The sequence below is a fragment of the Ziziphus jujuba genome, chromosome 3 (assembly GCF_031755915.1).
Source record: "Ziziphus jujuba cultivar Dongzao chromosome 3, ASM3175591v1".
Lineage (NCBI taxonomy): Eukaryota > Viridiplantae > Streptophyta > Magnoliopsida > Rosales > Rhamnaceae > Ziziphus > Ziziphus jujuba.
In genome coordinates this window covers 23,070,058-23,090,610 of record NC_083381.1, presented here as the reverse complement: position 1 = coordinate 23,090,610, position 20,553 = coordinate 23,070,058, and the positions used below count along the sequence as shown (strand labels likewise).

At 36.1% G+C, this 20,553-nt stretch overlaps 1 long non-coding RNA gene and 1 pseudogene across 1 annotated transcript; one reads left to right on the top strand and one right to left on the bottom strand.

The window, feature by feature from the left end:
* Nucleotides 1–5,338: 5,338 nt before the first annotated feature.
* LOC132803349 (uncharacterized) lies at nt 5,339–7,287 on the bottom strand. The gene is made up of 4 exons (XR_009638495.1): nt 7,235–7,287; nt 6,375–6,479; nt 5,732–5,969; nt 5,339–5,626 (listed from the first exon to the last, which is right to left on the bottom strand). It is a non-coding gene; the product is annotated as an uncharacterized LOC132803349 (long non-coding RNA).
* Nucleotides 7,288–10,517: 3,230 nt separating this feature from the next.
* On the top strand, nt 10,518–18,674 carry LOC107422955 (1-aminocyclopropane-1-carboxylate oxidase homolog 3-like; annotated as a pseudogene).
* Nucleotides 18,675–20,553: the final 1,879 nt, after the last annotated feature.

Sequence of the window (20,553 nt, the reverse complement as noted above, 5' to 3'; positions counted from 1 at the left end):
TAGCTTATTTTTTGCAAACTTTGATACACTTTTATTAAATTTTGGGATGTTCTCTCCTTAGTACAATTATAGAATCCCTGTTTTGCATGTTTTTGCATTCAATACACCTTAGGGGCCTTGTGGGGCCCAAAAAATTGGTAAAATATACTGAACTGTACACCCTCGGGAATTACCGACGAAACTGTCAGTAGGTTTTCCTGAGTTCATTTTTGTGTTTACCGACGATTGCCTCGGGAATTACCGAGGGTGAACAGTTATCCTATTTTTTTTGCAAAATTGGATACATTTTTATGAAATTTTAGGATTTTCTCTCCTTAGTACAATTTTAGAATCCTTGTTTTGCATGGTTTTGCATTAACACAAGTTATGGGACTTGTGGGGCCCAAAAAATTGGTAAAATTTTATGTACTGTTCACCGTCGGGAATTACCGACGGAACCGTCGGTAATGATTCCAGTGGGAATTTGATGGTTACCGACGGTTTCTTCGGGAATTATCGAGGGGGAACTGTCATCCCATTTTTTTGCAAAATTTGAGAACTTTTTAAGGACTTTTGGGATTTTCTCTCCTTAGGATAATTTTAGAATGCATATTTTTCATTTTTTTGCATTCAACACACCTTAGGGGACTTGTGGGGCCCAAACAATTGGTAAAATGTGATTGCTATAGGGTTTTGGTAATTACCGACGAAACCTTCGGTAATTCTAGAATCGAAAACAAATTGAATGTTTTCATTTTTTAATGCCGTTTGATCACTAACCTTGCCAGAATTTATCATTAATAATGCTACATTTAGCATGTTATTGGTTGGAACACACATGATTGAAGTTGCCGGATGGAATTGTTTTGAGTCTTTTACGACGGTGTACAAATGTCAATTACCGATGATGCATTGGTCATTACCATTGGGCAGTAATATCATCCATGCAATAGTAAGAAACATACAAAAAACTGAACCAAAAATTGAAGACGGAATGATATGTTATCAAAACAATATGACAGATGAATTTGACAATAAAAGAACACATAAAGCCAACGTCTATTACGCCAAAACACATGTTACGCGGTTGACCAACTAATTGCATTCCTGACTACATTTCATACACATGCATACCACATAACATGGCCTCATTGTCTGAATATAGCATCATGCGATTGATGGGCGTTCGTTTCAGTGGTGCTGTTGGTTGTTAGTGCTATCAAGAGGTACGGTGGCGGAGCATGATCGGCTGGTGTGACCAACCTGTTTGCACCTCCCGCATCTATATTAATGACGCTCCTCTCCTTGAGATTGAATCCTCTTCTTTCTCGGTCTTCCTGACTGTTTGCCAATTTGAGATGGAAGTACAACCTGGTTTATGACATCATCTGGAGCATGCCACTGACATTTATCTCCAAGTGGATATATGGTTTCCGAATATGCATAACGGAGTGAGTCAACTGAGTAATGCACCGAGCAAAGGAAATATGGAGAAATATGTCGATGCTTACATGCTGCAATTGCATGGACACAAGGAAATCCATCAATGTCAAATTCCTTGCACGAGCACGTCTTATTTTCTAAGTTAACAACTCCAACGAACATGCCATGGCCAAAAACTTGAAACTCATATAAGTTCATTGGCATAACACGTAAGCCTCTGCCATTATTTGAGCGGTCCTGCATGATTTTTTCCAACCAATTAGTAATAGGAGTTTGCATTGCAGCAGCGTTAGTTAGACGTTCATACCACCACCTTTGCAAGACATCACGAATGTGATCTAGTAATGGCAAAACAGGTTTATCCCTAGCATCAATAAGCACAGAGTTCATGCTTTCTGCAATGTTAGTTGTCATTATGTTGTATCTATTGCCCGGAAAATGTGATCTAGCCCATTTTGAAGGACTTGCATCCTTGAGATATTGTACAGCTTCAATACTAACCCCTTCTAAAAGCTGCATGGCCTTATCAAAATCCTCAACAATATATGCTCTAGCTGCATCATTAAAAGTTGATATAATCGCGTTGACATTACCTTTAAACTTCTTAGCACATAAATTTGTACCAAGATGATATGTGCAGTGGCCATGGTGATTATTAGGGAAAACTGTACGTATTGCTTTTGCAATGCTCTTGTGTCTATCCGATATAAAAGCTATATTCGGATCATCCCCAAATGCTTCTTTAAAGCTCTCAAAAAACCATGTGTAAGCCGCATCCGTCTCCCCAGGGCCTATTCCATAAGCAAGTGGATAAATTTGATTGTTCCCATCCAAACATGATGCAATATATAACAAACCTCTATATCTATTCTTCAGTGTAGTTCCATCAACAGCTACGACTCTCCGCATATGCTGGAACCCTCTAATGCTAGCTCCAAGTGCCATGAAAAAATATAAAAATCTGTTTTGATCATCAGTTTCAATTCGAGTAAACGTGCCCGGATTTTTGCTCTTCAAAACATGACTCCATAAAGGAAGTTTTGCATATGAATCTTCTGGCGTGCCCCACAAACCTGATAGTGCAACTTCCTTAGCGGCCCATGCTTTGTTGTAGCTTATGTTTACTCCGTAATTAGGGCGAATGTCATGCACGATATCTCGAGGTTTGTATTGCCTTGAAATCCCATCAAACATTGGCTGGATGATGTCTCCGATAACTGAACTTGTTGCTTGATGATGATCCCTTTTCATGATATTTAAAGAGCAACTATACTCATCTTTGAAGGCCCTAATCATGAAGGCCTCTGTATTATCACCATGTAGTTTGGTAGCACGCATTCGCCACACGCAATTGTCGTTTGCACATACAACCTCATATCGGACTCTATCCGACTTCTTGACCTTGAATTCAAAATTTCTCTTTAGTGCATAAAGACTAATCTTCTTCTGTAGCACATTCTTACTCGCAAAGATTTGGTTGATTCGAATGATTTCATGGGCATTGACGGATGAGAAGCGATGGTTGACCCTACGTTCAGCCATGGTTGCCGTCGAATCCTGTCAAATGTCCAAATGGTTTTCGGTACAAGGAGAGGCAAGCACATCATCATTCACATTATCAATTGGAGTACTACCATAAGGAGACTCACCATGTCGACTATCACCAGCTGAAAGTCCCTTAGGTCCAACAAATGTCTCGTAACCCATCTTCACTACGATCAGTGTTGACCTCAACCTCAAATTGTTCATCTTGATCATAATCATGTCCACGATACTCATTCAAATCATTAATATCGAAGTGCTCGTTATCATGATCATGTTCCGCATATTGCACATTGTTTTCACACATTTGATTTTCAGAGAATCCAGGTTGAGTTTCCGGCACATGAATTTCGGTCGCTGGGGACTGCATGTCGGCATCAGAGGTACAAGTAGCTATCTCGGGAACTACAGATAGTGGGGCAATAGTCATAAATCCTGAACTTGTAGGTATCCTATTCACAACACATCCAGCAGTATTAATACTCTTTGGAACCCTGGATAACACATCAACAATAAGTGGAGATCTGTCTTGAGGTCTGTGTGAACTATACTCTTCTATAAAACTTTGTAGGTCTTCATCATTTTCCACAACGTATGGCTCACATGACAAACACACATGGTATATGAACTTGAAGATTAATTGATGTTGTGTAGAATCTAAGTTGAGAGCGTTGTAGACAACATCTTCAAGTTCAGCCAACGTACAATTCCTTTTGATACGTATAATCTTCGTTCTTTGACGTTGGTATTTCCAAGTACCTTCAGAACATACACTCCATGTTCCATCGTAGAACAGTAAAACTACAATTTGTGACATTGAGCACAAAGAGTTTACCAATTCAAAACATACTAAGTATCTACTTCTGCAATCGTAGAATCTTTGCTGGAAGGTTTAACTATAATCCTGAAGCAAAAGTAATGAAAAAATACAAATACATTTTTAGTAAATGAGTACATAAAATAAGCCAAACAATTATGTTATTAACGCCTACTCGAATAGCATTTTAAATACAAATACAAATGCATTTTCAGTAAATGAGTAAAGATAAAATAGGAATGCATTTTATGTAAATGAGTACAAATGCTGTTTAAGGGAAAAATGTTGCCATATATGTACACATATTTATATTTATAACACACCCTATGAAATCTGATAGAAGGTACTAGCTGCTGGATAGAGAAGACAAACGAGTTTTGTAGTTGGTCAATGTTTTCCCTTTCTGACCATGTAAATGTTATTTTTTTAATACAATATTGACTAATTAAATTCTTATTCTTAGGCTAATATATAAATATATATATATATATATATATATATATATATATATATATATATATTTATTAATTAAATCGATCCATTGAAAGGTCTAATGCTAAATTTGACCTCGATATCATCTTTCTGTGAATTCAAACAAAACATTTTTGATTCATTTTTATAATATTATATTTAATTTTTTGTTCATAGTTTATAACGCCTCCTTTGTTCGTACCAATTCATACTTTTTCCTCACTACTAGTATTGTGATAAGGCTAAGTCATTATTTGATTTTGACTTTATCTATCACCTATATGTAAAATATATGTTAGGAAATTTTTTTCGTAAAATCAATTAACAAAATTAATATGAAGTATATTGTATTTATTTGTTGGCTTACTTATTAAGCCATTTATGTTTACTATTGGGAGTTCATGATTTCAAAACATTAAGATGGAAAAAATTTATTATAAATGATAAAAAAAAATTATGTAAAGAAGTAGCATAAAGCCAAATTATGTATATATATATATGTATATATATCCACATACCAGGTAATCGTTAACTCCGATCTGCAGAAACGTACAATTTAATTACATCCTTTTGAAGTGTATGGGCTCCACAATGAAGATTTTTAGATGATGCAGGGAGAGTGAACTGAACTGAAGAGATTTTGGGATTTTCTGCAATGTTCGTCAATGCAAAGAAAGAAGGCTGAAAGGTACCTAACCAACAAAAGAGAAAGAGAGAGGAAGACACAGTATACATTTAATGTGGTAGCAGGACAGAAGTTAATGAGAGTAGATAGAAATGAGGGATGGTCAAAAAAGTTGTTTTAATATTATCACCTGTATTCGAGACAGTCAATGAGAAAACTGTTATTTTTACTTTACACTTTCATAGGTATCCATGTATTTAAATAGTTTACAAAAGCCAGACAATTAATTCCCTCCTAACAAGTCTCATTTGGACATACTACCATGGAGCCATTCATGTAAAAGTGATTGATACCATCCATTTAAATTATCATCCTTCTTATTTATTGCTTCTCCACATATCAAATAATATGGAGAATTTAATAATGAAATTGGATCCTTACACATCATATTGACACGAGAATCAAGTACAAAAACTAAAAACAAAATCTGAATTAGCAAGAGGAAATTGTACAAGTGTTTTATGAATAAAAACAAGAGAATATTACACCTGCTAGAGAATATTACAGCTCCTAGATAATATTACAGCTCCTACAAAAGCCTCTGTTGGTATCAATCCCGACTTAACCCAATGTTCCCCATCAGAAATGGAAAGGCTTGAAATTGTCACAGCAATTAAACATCAGCCATGGTAGTCAAGGATCACTTGCTGACAACACGATTAACTGTTGGTTGAACAAATATATGAACCCTGCTGATAGCAACTAGCTGTCAATAAGCAAAAAATACTATCTAGTTTGCATGAAAAGAATCATGAAAAGGAAACTCCATATGAATGATAAACTTTCGGGTGTACCATTTTCCAGGGAATCATGAAAACGAAACGAAATACCCTTATGTTTTATTTTTATATGTTTTTTTCTTTCCTTTCTTCGACGTTTCCCCGCCATCTCTTTATCCATAACCAGACCTTAGGAGCCCTCTGTTTCCTTTCGCATCGGCTGGATTGTAAGCGTGGAGACTGCGCATTTTGAAGGAGATGGTGAAGAGGCGACTCAGATAGAAAACTGCAGGGTTTTAGAGAGCCTTCTTATCTGCACAAAAATATATGAACAACATAAAATAAAAGTGAAAAATATAATGAGCACTGGGAAATAAAAACCACCATAGCTGAATATATTACCCTCGGTAGAAATGGACGTTTCTGTTAACGTATATAATGTGCAACCATGGAGTTTAAACAGTCAATTTCCCTTATGATTCTCATGTTGATAATGAAGTAAATGCAATAACTGACAGTTTGCATTACACATTAAGGAAAACAAGAATTATACATGACAACAATAACTGATAACAACGAAAGCAGTAATATTTAATCACCAACAGCAATTATAGTAATAAAATAACTATAACTACAATTATATTAAAACAAAAATAAGCGTGTAGACAATTAAATTTAATAAATAAGCAGCATTCAATAATGGAAAACACACAATTACTATCTTTAGAATAACCTCCACAGCACCTTTGCCATCACCAAGAGCTCCATCTATTTCATCAATCACCTAGAGAAAAAGTAGTAACTTCTTTCTTCTGCATACATTCTACAATAAGAAGGGTAACCACAAAAAATAATGCCAACCAAGCACTTTGGCCTCGACTCAACAGTGACAGAGTTCATCTGCACTACATCAACAAACTAAACTGTTGTATAAAGTAACCTATAACACAAAGCAATACATTGTAATAGCTAGCCAAAAAAAAAATAATAAAAAATAAAAACACAAAGTAACTTTATACAAAATTTCCAATCTTAAAAGAATATAATATTCAGCAGATAAAAATTAATGCAGATCCATGTGAAAAAAAACAAAAACGAAAAAAAAAAAAGAAGCATATATATACAAATACATACATCAGGGACCAAACCCATGGATTTCATTTTGGGGGGGGGGGGGCGGGGGGAGAGGGTTGGTGTGGAAATTGGAAGCTGGATGAAGAAGCATTCACTTGAAAAGAGAAGTTGAGCATCATTTTCACATTCACAGGTAGGTTACTAATTTTAAGTTCTACCCATGTGTGATATTCAAAATCACAATTTCACAGCCACAATTTTATGCTTTGAAAATAAATTAGAGACACATAGTACTTAGAAATTGAAGGATATAACAGCAGAAAGTTTAACATGACAATAGTATTACAAAACATTTCTGCCAATTGTATATGATCATTGGCACTGTTGACTCCATCTATGCTTCAAATTTTTTAAACAACCATGATAGTTTTCAGAATGCAAAAATCATATGCACTATAAAATGGAAAATGGATTGGAGACACAATAGGAAAGAAGATATGGTACCTGTAGGGCCAAACCATAACCGCCATTCACATCTTGCTCGAAATAAAGTAACTGGAAAATAAAGCAATTAGATTATAAATTTAATGTCACATCAGCAACACAAAAGAAAATGCAGATGCAGAGAGAGAGAGAGAGAGAGAGAGAGAGAGTTCATAGTCATCAAATTTGCTTTGTGCATTTGAAGTAACTCTTACTACAATACCACACTTGGCTTGTTGCTCGTTGATCGTAACACCAAAGAAATGAGCATTTTGCTTATCCACCTGCAACAAAACAAAATCAAGCAAACGGAAAATTCCAGAAAGAATGAAAGTCCATGATAACAAACATGAAAGCACCTTTTCACTAACTGATGACAGAATGGAATGTATCCCTAGTTGGCTGTACTCCATCCAGCATCATATCATCATACATATCTCTCAGCAAGAAATGCCTACCACCACCGTTATTAAAAAAAAAAAAAACAGAACACAACTTTCACAATTTCTCCCAAAAAAAAAAATTCCCAAAACCACTAAAAGAAAATCAAAATTAGAGACACTGCTTGAGTAGTTCCTCCGTCCCAATAACAATCTAAAATATATTATTTATTTAAAAAAAAAACTATTTCATTATTAGCAAAACAAGGAAGAAAATGTCTCGGGAAAAGCTTAAGAATTTGAAAATGGAGAGGAGAAGATTACCAGTGATTGATCGAATGAGCCTCATGCTTTCCTACTTCGCTGTTGCCTACCTGTTGCTTCTGCTTCTGCTCCTAGGGATCTCTAAAATCTTGCAGTTTTCTCTCTGAGTCGCCTCTTCACCATCTCCTTCAAAACGTGCAGTCTCCACGCTTACAATCCGGCCGATTCATGAAAGGAAACAGAGGGCTCCTAAGGTCTGGTTATGGATAAAGAGATGGAGGGGAAAAGTCAAAAAAAGGAAAGAAAAAAACATAAGGGTGTTTTGGGATTTTAAAAGATTGGAGGGGTAGATCAAAAAAGAAATAAATTGAGGGGGCAAAATTCATGAAGCTCGGTCCTATGGAGGTATTGGGCCAAATTCCCCAAAAAAAAATTACACACACACACACACACACACACACATACGTATAACTAACACATATAACGATAGCCCGATATAAAAACCAAAGGATGAATGCAAAAGCCCAAAATGTAGGATCCAACTGCAAATTTTTTATTCAAGACTAGGAGAAGAAATTAAGCATGGCAGGATTAACAAATTCAATAACTTGTCGTCTCTACTTATGGAGTACTCAAAGCAATTGATGAATCTGGGAATTTTACAGTTCATGTTGTTACCGGAGGCACTTGGGTTGAACCCAAACCAATTTAATGAAATGGATTGTGCAGAGGGGCTTGTCTATGAATATATTTGCTTTATTTTATGTTGTAGCTAATAACAAATGATCGATCCAAAAGTGGCGAGCACAAAGTGTTGGTAAACTTTATAGGTCCAAGAATATCCATTGCAAGCATTTTTTCCACGTTGATATTGCCAATAAAGAAGCTCTATGGACCTATTAAGGAATTGTTACCAGAAGATAATCCTCCAAAATACAGGGAAACAACAGTGAGAGACTATGTTGCATATTTCAGTGGCAAAGGCCTTGATGGCGCTTTGCTTTGCCACATTTCAAGATTTGAATTACTTAGCCCAGCAAAGACATAAAGAAGGGTGGCTCCAAATAATGGTTTCCAAAGTCAATATTGCAAATGTTTGGTCCTTTTTATGTCTTGCAAGGAAAACCTAATGGTAAAGCTATGTTTTTCTCGGATCCAATTCGAATTTCTTCATCCCAATATATAAATGTATATATATGTATATACATATATATAGATATATATATATGAAAAAAGGAAGTTGTGTATATGTGATCATATGATTATCATTTAAAAAAAAAAAAAATTTGCCCTATTAATTTTTCAAATCTGTTTGATGAACATGTCATGGATTTTAGACAAATTAAAGTAATGTTTTAAGTTTTGCTACATTGGGGATATAGTTGTATTTATAGAAGGTTTAATGTTAATTGTATAATTTTTAATGTATATATATTTATATTTATATTATAAGAAAGACGTGAAATTGATAGAAAACTACAAGGCAATGTTAAAATTCTTTTGATTGAAAACTACAAATGAATGTTAAAATTATAATTATGAACAGGGGATCAATTTCTGTGAATTTGTATATAGGGGGAAGATCAATAAGCCAGAGCTATATATACTGTAGTGGAGTTGTTTTAGTTAGGTCTGTCAATTATGGTTTCCACATTAATTTTGTAAACTTAAAAGAAAAGAAAAGTAAAACAGAGAAAATAAAATCCATTGTAAATTGCATGTTACTAATTTTAAGCGTATACACATTAATTTCAAATATGACAACAAAATTATTTTCTATTATGAAGTCACAATTTTCTTCATATTTTTAGGCAATAAAATCTCCTATAGATGACTTGAGGAAAAAAAGAAGAAGTTGAAAATATAAAAAAATTTTCATCCCCAAGCTTTCATAATTGGACTAGCAACACCAGCAATATTATCAAACTGCCACATGGCAGTCACACACTGCCACGTGCCAATCAAAATCTCTGTTTAAGCCAGATAGAATTTTTATTTTTAATTTTTAATTTATCCAGCTAGAATTCTCTATTGTTAATTAATTTTATTACAAAGAAATTCTCTCTTTTTTTTTTTATTGACTAAAATTAAAATTTAATATTCGAGCTAGTAATTAATGGATAATTGAGATATTTGCCGTATCATGCTTTTTTTTCTTGTTTTTTTTTTTTTGGGTCAATCATTCATTTGGAAATTTAATTTGAGGTCGGGTTTTCATTCATTGTCTATTCCAACCAGCTATCTACAGGTTGTGATGCAGCATCAGTCCCCTTGATATGTTCAAATCCAGTTGATATCTATGCTTCCATTGGCCGATTGAGATTTATCAATCATACAATAATTGCACTCATAATATCTGTGTAAAAGTTAATAATTAGGTAAAAGAAATATTTTTCTTTTTTATAGCTAAATTAGTGATCGAAAATATTTTTCTATACAAAAATTAATTGCGTCCTTATACCGGTAGATTATTACTCAGTGCAGCTGGTCCCCAAAATCTTGTGTCCACCTCAAAAACAACCATTGATAATACACATCCAAATCGCAGGTTTGGGTAAAATCCTTGTCCCTTTAAATTAAAATATAGTGTAATACCTGAATCCAAACAAAAAATCGATATTGGATGATGGATTTATATATAATAATATTTGTCAAACTTGAAATTTAAAAATAAAAGTACTGATAAGTAACAGTATATAAATTGCACAATCTAAGAGACAGCCTAGTTAATTGCTTTGGAAAACAAAAGAAAAATAAAAAAAATGGTAGCTACTAGCAAATTGGATATTAGTGAAGGTTCAGACAAATTGATGAATAAAACCGAGTATGATCGAGCAAGTGAAGTAAAAGCTTTTGATGAAACAAAAGCTGGTGTTAAAGGACTTGTTGATGCTGGTGTTACAGAGATCCCTCGTATTTTCCATCGTCCACACAATGAATACTTGGACAAGATCTCAGTTTGTGAAGATGGAAAAAAGTTTAGCATTCCAATTATCGACATGGGAGGTCTTTTCGAAGATGATCATGTTCGACGGAAGAAGATTGTTGAAAGAGTAAAAGAAGCATCAGAGACTTGGGGTTTCTTTCAAATTGTGAACCACGGAATACCTGAGAGTGTTATGGAGGAGATTAAGAAAGGGGTTCTTAGGTTTTATGAGCAAGATACTGAGGTGAAGAAACAGTTTTATACCAGAGATCCAATGAGACCTGTGGTTTACAATAGAACCTTTGATCTGTATAAAGCTCCATCAACAAATTGGAGGGACTCATTTTTTTCTCTAATGGCTCCTAATCCTCCAAAGCCAGAAGACTTGCCTGAGGTTTGCAGGTAATTAAATGATGGATAAGGATCTTTTGTCTTTTTTTTTTTTTTAATGTCATGTTTGATTAATGATAGAATCTCATTTCATCTTAAATTACAGTTAATCTTTTTCACTTAAATTTACTTTTTCTTTGTTAATGTTTTTCAATGGAACGATGTGTTATATAATTGATGGCCATGGATAGGGATAGGAAAAAGAGGACCAAAAAACCCAATAGGTTTTAATTTGAGTTTATGATTTCAATAATACTTTTGTCACAAAATTGGATGGAATACTAAAATCCAAGAATAACTAACTATCGCATAAAGTTACCCTCTTCATGTACTTATCGAAATTTATATAACTCGCAGAGACATACTTGGTGTCAGGACCCGCCCAGAATTCCTTCCCGGAACCCTAGACAAGTCCTGATCCCAGGGAAATATCACCGAACTTTCCAACGGAAAATCCGGCAGCACCTCCCCTAAGGGTAGGACTTACCAAAAATTACCTGCACTGAAAACACACTTCTATAATCACCCCCTTATTCCTCCCGCAAAACTACAAGTTGTTCCACAATTTACAGCACTTCACAACAATAACAGCAGCCCAGTGCATAAATAAAACATAAGTGTCCAAATAGTATACAGAGCTTTATGAAGTGCTAATCAACAGAAATACAACAAAGATGAAAGGAATAATACAACTGAAATGAATGAGTACAAAGGTACTTCTCGAAACACGATAGTAGCAGAGAATTGGTTCGCTCCGGAAGAACGTCTACCACCCCTTGCACCTAAGGGAACGAAACTTAAAAACGTGAGATGCTAATCGTCTCAATGAGTGACCCTAACTACTGAACACTTTTAATGATAATAATAATAATATAACAAATAAGGGAATTGAATTAATACCAACAATTAATAAATAAATAATAACAGTTGGAAATGAAATTTTCCCTCAAAACTCTCACCAATCACTCCGTTGGAAATGTTTCCTTTTTAAAACGATTTCACAAAACTCAATATTCGTACTTCCCGAAAACCAAGGGATCAAACATTTGATAAACAATAAATAAATAAATACCCCAATATATAATTAAAATGTAATAAATTATAACAAATAATTTTTGAACACCTTTGGGGTTTGAAACTTTATCTGAAAATTACACTTGATGCACCACACCATATACCGGTGATGCCCTCCGATACCCAGCGTCCTGAGCACCGACTGGCGGGGAGATTAAAGAGAGAAACTTGCAAACGGCACTTCGGCGTCCCGACAGTACCGCTGCTGAAACCATCATTCCGGCCAAGGGGGGGCGGCTGTGGCCAATAACAAACTTGCCTGCCCACGGTCCAATGGCAACTCACGGGAGAAATAATAATACTTGCGCGCTGAACCACATATACATATACCAGAACACCAATATTGTATGAATGCGTCTAAAATAATTATTAAACCAACTGTACCGTTTTCCAAAATTACCGTGGGAAATATACCAAAATTTCACACTTACCATCCCACATATTTTTATTTAACAAACCGGTACGAAAACATCGATAACAAATAAAACCATAATTTTCTCGTAATACGAGGTTCAACAATTAAAATACCTCGGGAATAATTTATACAATTTAAACAAATATTTTCATAAAATATTTAACCCAATTATGCCCGAAAAATAATACTTAAAACCACGTATGATTATTACCGAAATATACTTTGCTCATGCATAATAAATAAATTAAATCACAATAAAACCATAACTAAATTGTACCACATGAGTATAATTTAAATACCAATTAAACATAATTAATTACCCAAAATATTTTTTGAAGGTGGGTCACTCACCTTAAGCGCGTAAATCAGCTAAGATCCTCCACAGGATCAACTCCACTACTCGTACACGCACCTAAAACATCTCCAGTATACCAACCAAATATATTAATATTTTAATCGGGTAATTCCCAAATGGGTACCCGGGGAGCAAACACAACGACAACTAAAAGTTACGAGTTATATACCGAACCGAAGTTTGAGTGATGAGGATCACGGATTTGGTCTTACTTTCCGGTGATCGGACCCGAGGTGGCCGGAATCTCGCCGGAAAGATTTCGGGTTTCGACTCCTCAATTCTCCCAAACCATCGCGAATTGGGGGAAAAGGATGCCGGATTCGGGTTCAGAGGTCGAACATAGTGGACAAGAACTGGCGGTGCGACTGGGTACTCGCCGGAACAGTAACTTCCGGTGAGCCGCCGCGGTCACCAGCAACCGTAGCTGGCGGTGGCGCGTGCGGTGGCCGTTGGCTGAGATATTTGGTAGTTTTGTAGATCGAGTGGAGAGGAATCCAACGGGATCGGCGGTGAGGCAAACGGAGGCCGGACGGCGGAGAAATCGGGGTTTGAAGATTTTCGGTCCCTCACCGGAAAACGCTCCGATCGCGGTGCGTTGGAGGTCCGGTGGCCGTGAAATTTCGTGGGTAGGCCGGAATTGAGGAGGTGGTGAGGGGTGGCTGGCGCATGTGGCCTGAAAATAGCCAGAAACAGGGCAAACAAAAGTGGCCGACGGTGGAGGGAAAAATCGCCGCCGAACTTCGCCGCCTCGATTCGGGCGCGTCCGGCGACCAACGGTAGTGAAATTTCAGGGTTTGGCAGGAAATGGGGAGAGGCTTCCGTCTGGCTGGTGCGTGTAATGAAAATCGGCCGGAAAATTTGAAGATTCCGGCGGCCGGTCGGTTTCTCTCTCTCTCTCTCCTCTCTCTCTTTCTCTCTCTTCCCCGAGATTTTTGTCAAATAAAAGCCACTGTGGTGATACTGTTCATCCACGTGGACCAATCAGGTGATGACACGTGGCATTACTGTGCACTTAAGCCAGATATAATAAAATATTACGGTATCCGACGAACTTCAAACGTCCATAACTTTTTAACCAAATGTCCGATTTAAGCGTGCCGTTAGTCTATGAACTCGTATCGACGAGTACTTTACAACCGTATAAGAGTCAAAACAAAATTTCACAATGACAAAAAGTCAACTGTCAGGACCCGTCCAGAATTCCTTCCCCGGAACCCTAGACAGCCCTGATCCCAGGGAAACCCTACCGGACCCTCCAAAGGAAAATCCGACAAAGCCTCCCCTAAGGGATTTACTTACCACAAATTACCTGCACTGAAAACACACTTCTAAAAACATCCCCTTATTCCTCCCACAAACTACAAACTGATTCCACAAATTCCAGCACTTCTCAAAGCAACAACAGTCCAGTGCATAAATAAAACAGAAGTATTCCAATAGTATACAGAGCTTTAAGAAGTGCTAAACAACAGAAATACAACAAGGCTGAAAAGAAATAATACACTGAAATGAAAGAGTACAAAGAAACTTCTCGAAACACAACAGCAGCGGAAAACTTGGTTCGCTCCGGAAGAACGTCTACCACCACTTGCACCTAAGGGAACGGAATTTAAGAGTGTGAGATGCTAATCATCTCCGTGAGTAACCCGAACTACTGAACACCTTTTGATAATAATAATAAAATAATAACAATTAAGGAGTGGAACAAATACCAACAATTAATAATAAATAATAATAACCTTTGGAAAATAATGATTTCCCTCAAAACTCTCACCAATCGCTCCGTTTGAAATGTTCCCTTTTTAAAACCTTTTCGCAAAACCCAATGTGCATACCTCCCAAAAACCAAGGGATTAAATAATTTAACAACAACAATTAAATAAATACATACCCCAAATATATAATAAAAATATAATAAATTATAATAAATAAATTTTGAACACCTTTGGGGTTTAAACCATTATTTGCAATTACACCGACAATTACACCTGACGCACCACACCATATACCGGTGATGCCCTCCGATACCCAGCGTCCCGAGCACCGACTGGCGGGAGGTTAAAGAGAGAAACCTGCAGTGGTCACTTCGGCGTCCCGACAGTACCGACTGCTAAAAACCATCACCCGGCCAAGGAGGGGGGCGGCTATGCGCAACAATAACCTTGCCTGCCCACGGTCCAATGGCAACTCACGGGTGAAGTAATAACCGCACGCTAAACCATATAATAACCGCGTGCTAAACCACGTGTCCATACACCATACACCAGAACACCAATACTGTATGAGTGCGTCTAAAAATAAACATAAACAACCAACCGTACCGTTTTTCCAAAAACCACCGTGGGAAGTATACCGAAATTTCACAAAACACCATCCCACATATTTTATCCAATCACCCGGTACGAAACAGCGATAACAACAAACCACAATTTTCTCGAAATACAAAATGCAACCATAAAAATACCGCGGGCATAATTTATAAAATTTAACCAAATATTTTCATAAAATATTTAACCTAATTATGCCCGAGAAATCACATTTGAAACCACATAAAATTAATACCGAAACATACCTTGCTCATGCATAACAAATAATTTAAATTAAACCGCATTAAAATCATAATTAAACCACACCACATGAGCATAATTAAATACTAAATTAAATACCAATTAAATTTAATTAATTGCCCAAAATAATTTTTGAAGGTGGGTCACTCACCTGGAGAGCGCAAATCAGCTAAGATCCTCCTCGGGATCCACTCCACTACTCGCGCGTGCACCTAAACAACCACAGTGCACAAACCAAAAATATTAATATTTTATTCGGGTAATTCCCAAATGGATACCCGGGGAGCGAACACCAAGCGACATCTAAGGGTTACGAGTTATATACCGAATCGAAGCTCGCGTGATGAGGATCACGGATTCGGTCTTACTTTCTGGTGATCGAACCCGACGGGGTCGGAATCTCGCCGGAAAGCTTTTCGAGTTTCGGCTCCGCAATTCTCCCAAACCGTCGCGAATTGGCGGAAACGGAAGTCGGATTTGGGTTCAGGAGGTCAAACACTGCGGACTGGAGCTGGCCGGAATTTCGGGTACTCGCCGGAACAGTATTTTCCGGCGGGCCGCCACGGTCACCAGCAACGGTCACCGGAACAGTATTTTCCGGCGGTGGCCGTTGGCTGTGAAATTTTGCAGATTTGTAGATCGTGAGGAGAGCAATCCAACGGGACCGACGGTGAGCAAAACGGAGGTCGGACGGCGGAGAAATCACCGTTTGAAGATTTTCGACCCCTCGCCGGAAAACGCTCCGATCCCGGCGCGTCGGTGGTCCGATGGCCGTGATTTTTGGTGGGTAGGCCGGACTTGAGGAGAGGATCAAGGCTGTCAGGCGCGTGTGGCCGGAAAGTGGCCGGAACAGTGCCGATTCGCGGTGGCCGGCGTTGGAGGGGAAAAATCGCCGCCAAACTTCGGACGTCCGATCCGGGCGCGTCCGGCGGCCGTTCGCCGTGAAATTTGGAGGTTTTGCCGGAAATGAGGTGGGCAAGCTTTCTGTCCGGCGCGTGTACAGTAACTCGGCCGGAACAGTGGAAAACTCCGGTGGCCGGCGGTGGCTCTCTCTCTCTCTTTCTCTCTCTTCCCCGAGAGTTTTTCAAAATTAAAACCCTGCGTGACACTGTTCATGCCACGTGGACCAATCAGAAGTTGACACGTGGCATTTCACTGTTCACCGACCCAAAAAAATATTAAAATAACACGGTATCCGGTAAACTTCAAACGTCCATAACTTTTTAACCGGATGTCCGTTTTGAGCGTGCTGCTAGTCTGTGAATTCGTATCGACGAGCACTTCACAACAGTCAACCTCGGTCAATGTGCACTGATTTCGGTGCAATTTGGGACGGGGTGTTACATCAACTCCCGGCACCTTTTGGACTGTTTGCACCTCAACTTGTTTTGCCCATAACTTTCAAACCGTAGCTCCGTTTTCGACGTACTACTAATCTACGAACTCGGGGCATCATGCACTTCGCCACGGTACCCTGGTTAACTAGAAATTCCAACTGGGATAAAAAGTCAACTTTTGACCCGCTCGGTCAACGATCAACCTCGGTCAACGTGCACGGATTCCGGTGTGATTTGGGACGGTGTGTTACACGTGGGGTGTATTCGGAGAAAATAATGAAAGTAGGAATTTTATTGTTGGAGCTGTTATCGGAGGCACTTGGATTGAAGCCGAACCACTTGAAGGACATTGATTGTGCAGAGGGGCTTGCCATTTTATGCCATTACTATCCACCATGCCCACAGCTAGAACTGACTATGGGAGCCAGCAAGCATTCTGATAATAGCTTTATCAGTATGGTGCTTCAAGATCATATTGGTGGTCTCCAAGTTCTCCATCAAAACCATTGGATTGACATACCTTATAAGCCTGGTGCTTTAGTCGTTAATATAGGAGATCTTCTTCAGGCAAGTGTTAATTTAAAACTTACCATATGGATTTTTTCAATTATTTTTATTTTTGTGGGTTTTTTCATTCAACACCTTTATTTAATTTTGGAATTTTTAAACAAATGTTGATTTGCTAACTACGCTATAGCTGTATATGGTGCTTTTGAAACATGATTTGAATTCTAATTTATGTTATAGCAATACTAACACTAAAATAAAATAGACATGAAAATTTATTAGGTGTACATAACTATGAGTGTTTGATGGATTAATAGATCATTTTGCATGGAATAAATTTAATTAAGTAGCATCTAACACTAAAAGAAAAGTCTTTAAAAGAGAACGGTTAGTTTCAGGCCCAAAGAGAACAATCATTTTAGAACCTTGCTTGTATTACATATTATTTTTAAAACAGTTCTTAAATAATTCTCTTTTAAAATTGAAAACAAAGCACTAATTATAATAAATAAAAAAAATGATGTACTTATTAAATTTTTTAAATCATTAAATTTAATACTGACTTGTAAATTATTTACTGTAAATTACTAATTAAAGTGGCATCTTTAGTATTTAACATATTAACACATTCCTAACCAAGCATAACTCTTACCTAAAGTTGTATAAGATCGACTAAAGTTGACTTAATGAGATACTAGGTTGATCTAGTTAGAGATTGACTACATATACATATATTTGTTTAATATGTAATGTCTCCTACTATTTTTTGTTTGTGTTTCAGCTAATATCAAATGATAGATTCAAAAGTAGTGAACACAGAGTTCTAGCGAACCGTGAAGGTCCAAGAATATCAGTTGCAAGCTTTTTTTGCACAGGAATGTTGCCAACTACAAAGCTCTATGGGCCTATTAAGGAGTTGTTATCTGAAGATAATCCTCCAAAGTATAGGCAAACTACAGTGAGAGACTATGTTGCATATTTGCACAAGAAGGGCCTTGATGGAAATCCCGTTTTGCCTCATTTCAAGATTCGAATCTAGAAAAGGCCAAAAAACAATCCACTGTCTCGTGTTAGGTGGCTTGTGTGTGATTATATATGGTCGTCATAAATTAAAAACAATACCCTATTAGTTTCTTTTTGTCATTATATTTGATGAAATATTAATGCTAGTCCTTGATAGCAGTACTAACACTGTCTCTTATGGATTTGAGACAAATTAATAAAGTAATCTTTCTAAGTTTTGTTACATTGGGAATATAGTTGAGTTTATAAGATTTTTAATGTAAAATTTGCATAAATTACAATATATATATATATAAACGAGGATTTTATAGTGCAAATATTTTCAAAAATGATAATTTTTACAAAACAATTATTTTTGTATATAATATTGATGATAGTTTAAAAAAAAACTGTCGTACTGTGTATAGGTATATATATTTGTAAGGAAAGCCATGAAGTTGAAAAAAAAAAAAAAAAAAAAAAAAAACCTAGAAATGACTATTAAAATAATTAACAGAAAACTAACAGGGGATTTTTTGTAAACAAATTGCAGGATTCATTTCTCTTTGTTGGGTCAATGTTTATCACCTGATCCCACATTAATTTTGCAAAAATTAAAAAAAGAAAAGAAAGGTAAAACAGAGACAAAAAAAAAAAAAGATGTAACTGATTTTTTAAACAAACAGATCGGATAAAAATGCAACAAAATAAACATATATATACATAAATTTCAAATTGGTTATTCTCGATTATCAAGTCACAATTTCTTCATTTTTTTAGGCAATAAACTCTCCTATGTATGACTTAAAACAGAAAATTAATCGGAAAAAAATTCTTTAATTACTTGGATAAAATTTAGCTGTTTAGTTAAATATTCATTATTTTCATGAATAGTAATAATAGAATGATTGAAATTCTATCAATTTTTTAAAGCATTTTGTAGTCTCTGTAGAAACAGTTCCACTAACATAGCCATTGATTTCTGGTGCAATCAATTTGACTTGGATCTCTATATCATTATTCCTTAGGTTAAGGCTTATGGATTATAGCTAAGTTTTTTTGCTAAATAGGATTACTAGCTAAGTTGCTTCATCTTTTTTTTTTTTTTTGGTTAAGGAAAAAGAACGGAACCAAATATATAAAAACGGGATTCCTACATCCTTAATAATTTAAAGATTTGAAGTATCTTAGCAAAGTGATGAACAAGAATCAGTCCAATTAATGGTTTCTAAAATCAATAATTTTGTCCTCTCTCATGGGTCATTTTCAAGCATATTTATATTCTTTTTCTCTTACTAACGGTGGGGAATTCGAACGACCTTGTCAAAAAAAAAAAAAAAATTTTTTGAGATGATTGCGTGGAATCAATTGAAAAACAAGCTGTTTCATGCAATAAAAGGCACATCATGATGTCCCAACTCGTTTAAAAACAATATCAAAGAAATAGAGTAAACTAAGGTAAAATAAAATAAAATAATTGCTTTTAATATATGAAATAAAAATTTAAAAAAATAGAGGCAAAAAATGGGACACAAAATCTCCCTTGATCTTTTTGTATCATAATTTCCAACGGGTGCCAAGAAATTGCAATGTGGCAATTGATTGGATTGCAAGGAAGTTTCTTAGGGGTTTGTTACCTTATCTTGGGATTTTGATAAACAGCCTGAATTGGCAAAAAAATATGGCTTATGACTTTTGCTTCGCTTCAATAAAATTTGAATTTTCTCTTGTTCTAAAGTAAATAAATAAAAAGAAAGAAAAAGTAAAAACAGGGGAAAAAGGATCCATCGTCAATTGAATGCTACTAATTTCAAACACACACACACACACACACACACACACACATATATATATAGTCCCAATTATTGGACAAATATTTTTCTATTATTAAGTTAGAATTTCTTCATCTTTTAGCACTTTAGTTAAATATTAAATATTGATCCGGACGACAATTTTTCAAAGCCTTGTTTATTTTATATTGAACAAAAAGAAAAAAATATTCCATTTCTATGTGAATAAAGTTATAAAGTAGGCAATTCTTTAGTTTAATGAAGTTATATTTTTGCCCTTTAAATTTAAAACATTTTCATTTAGACCTTAAAAATTTTAATGTGTTGTATTTT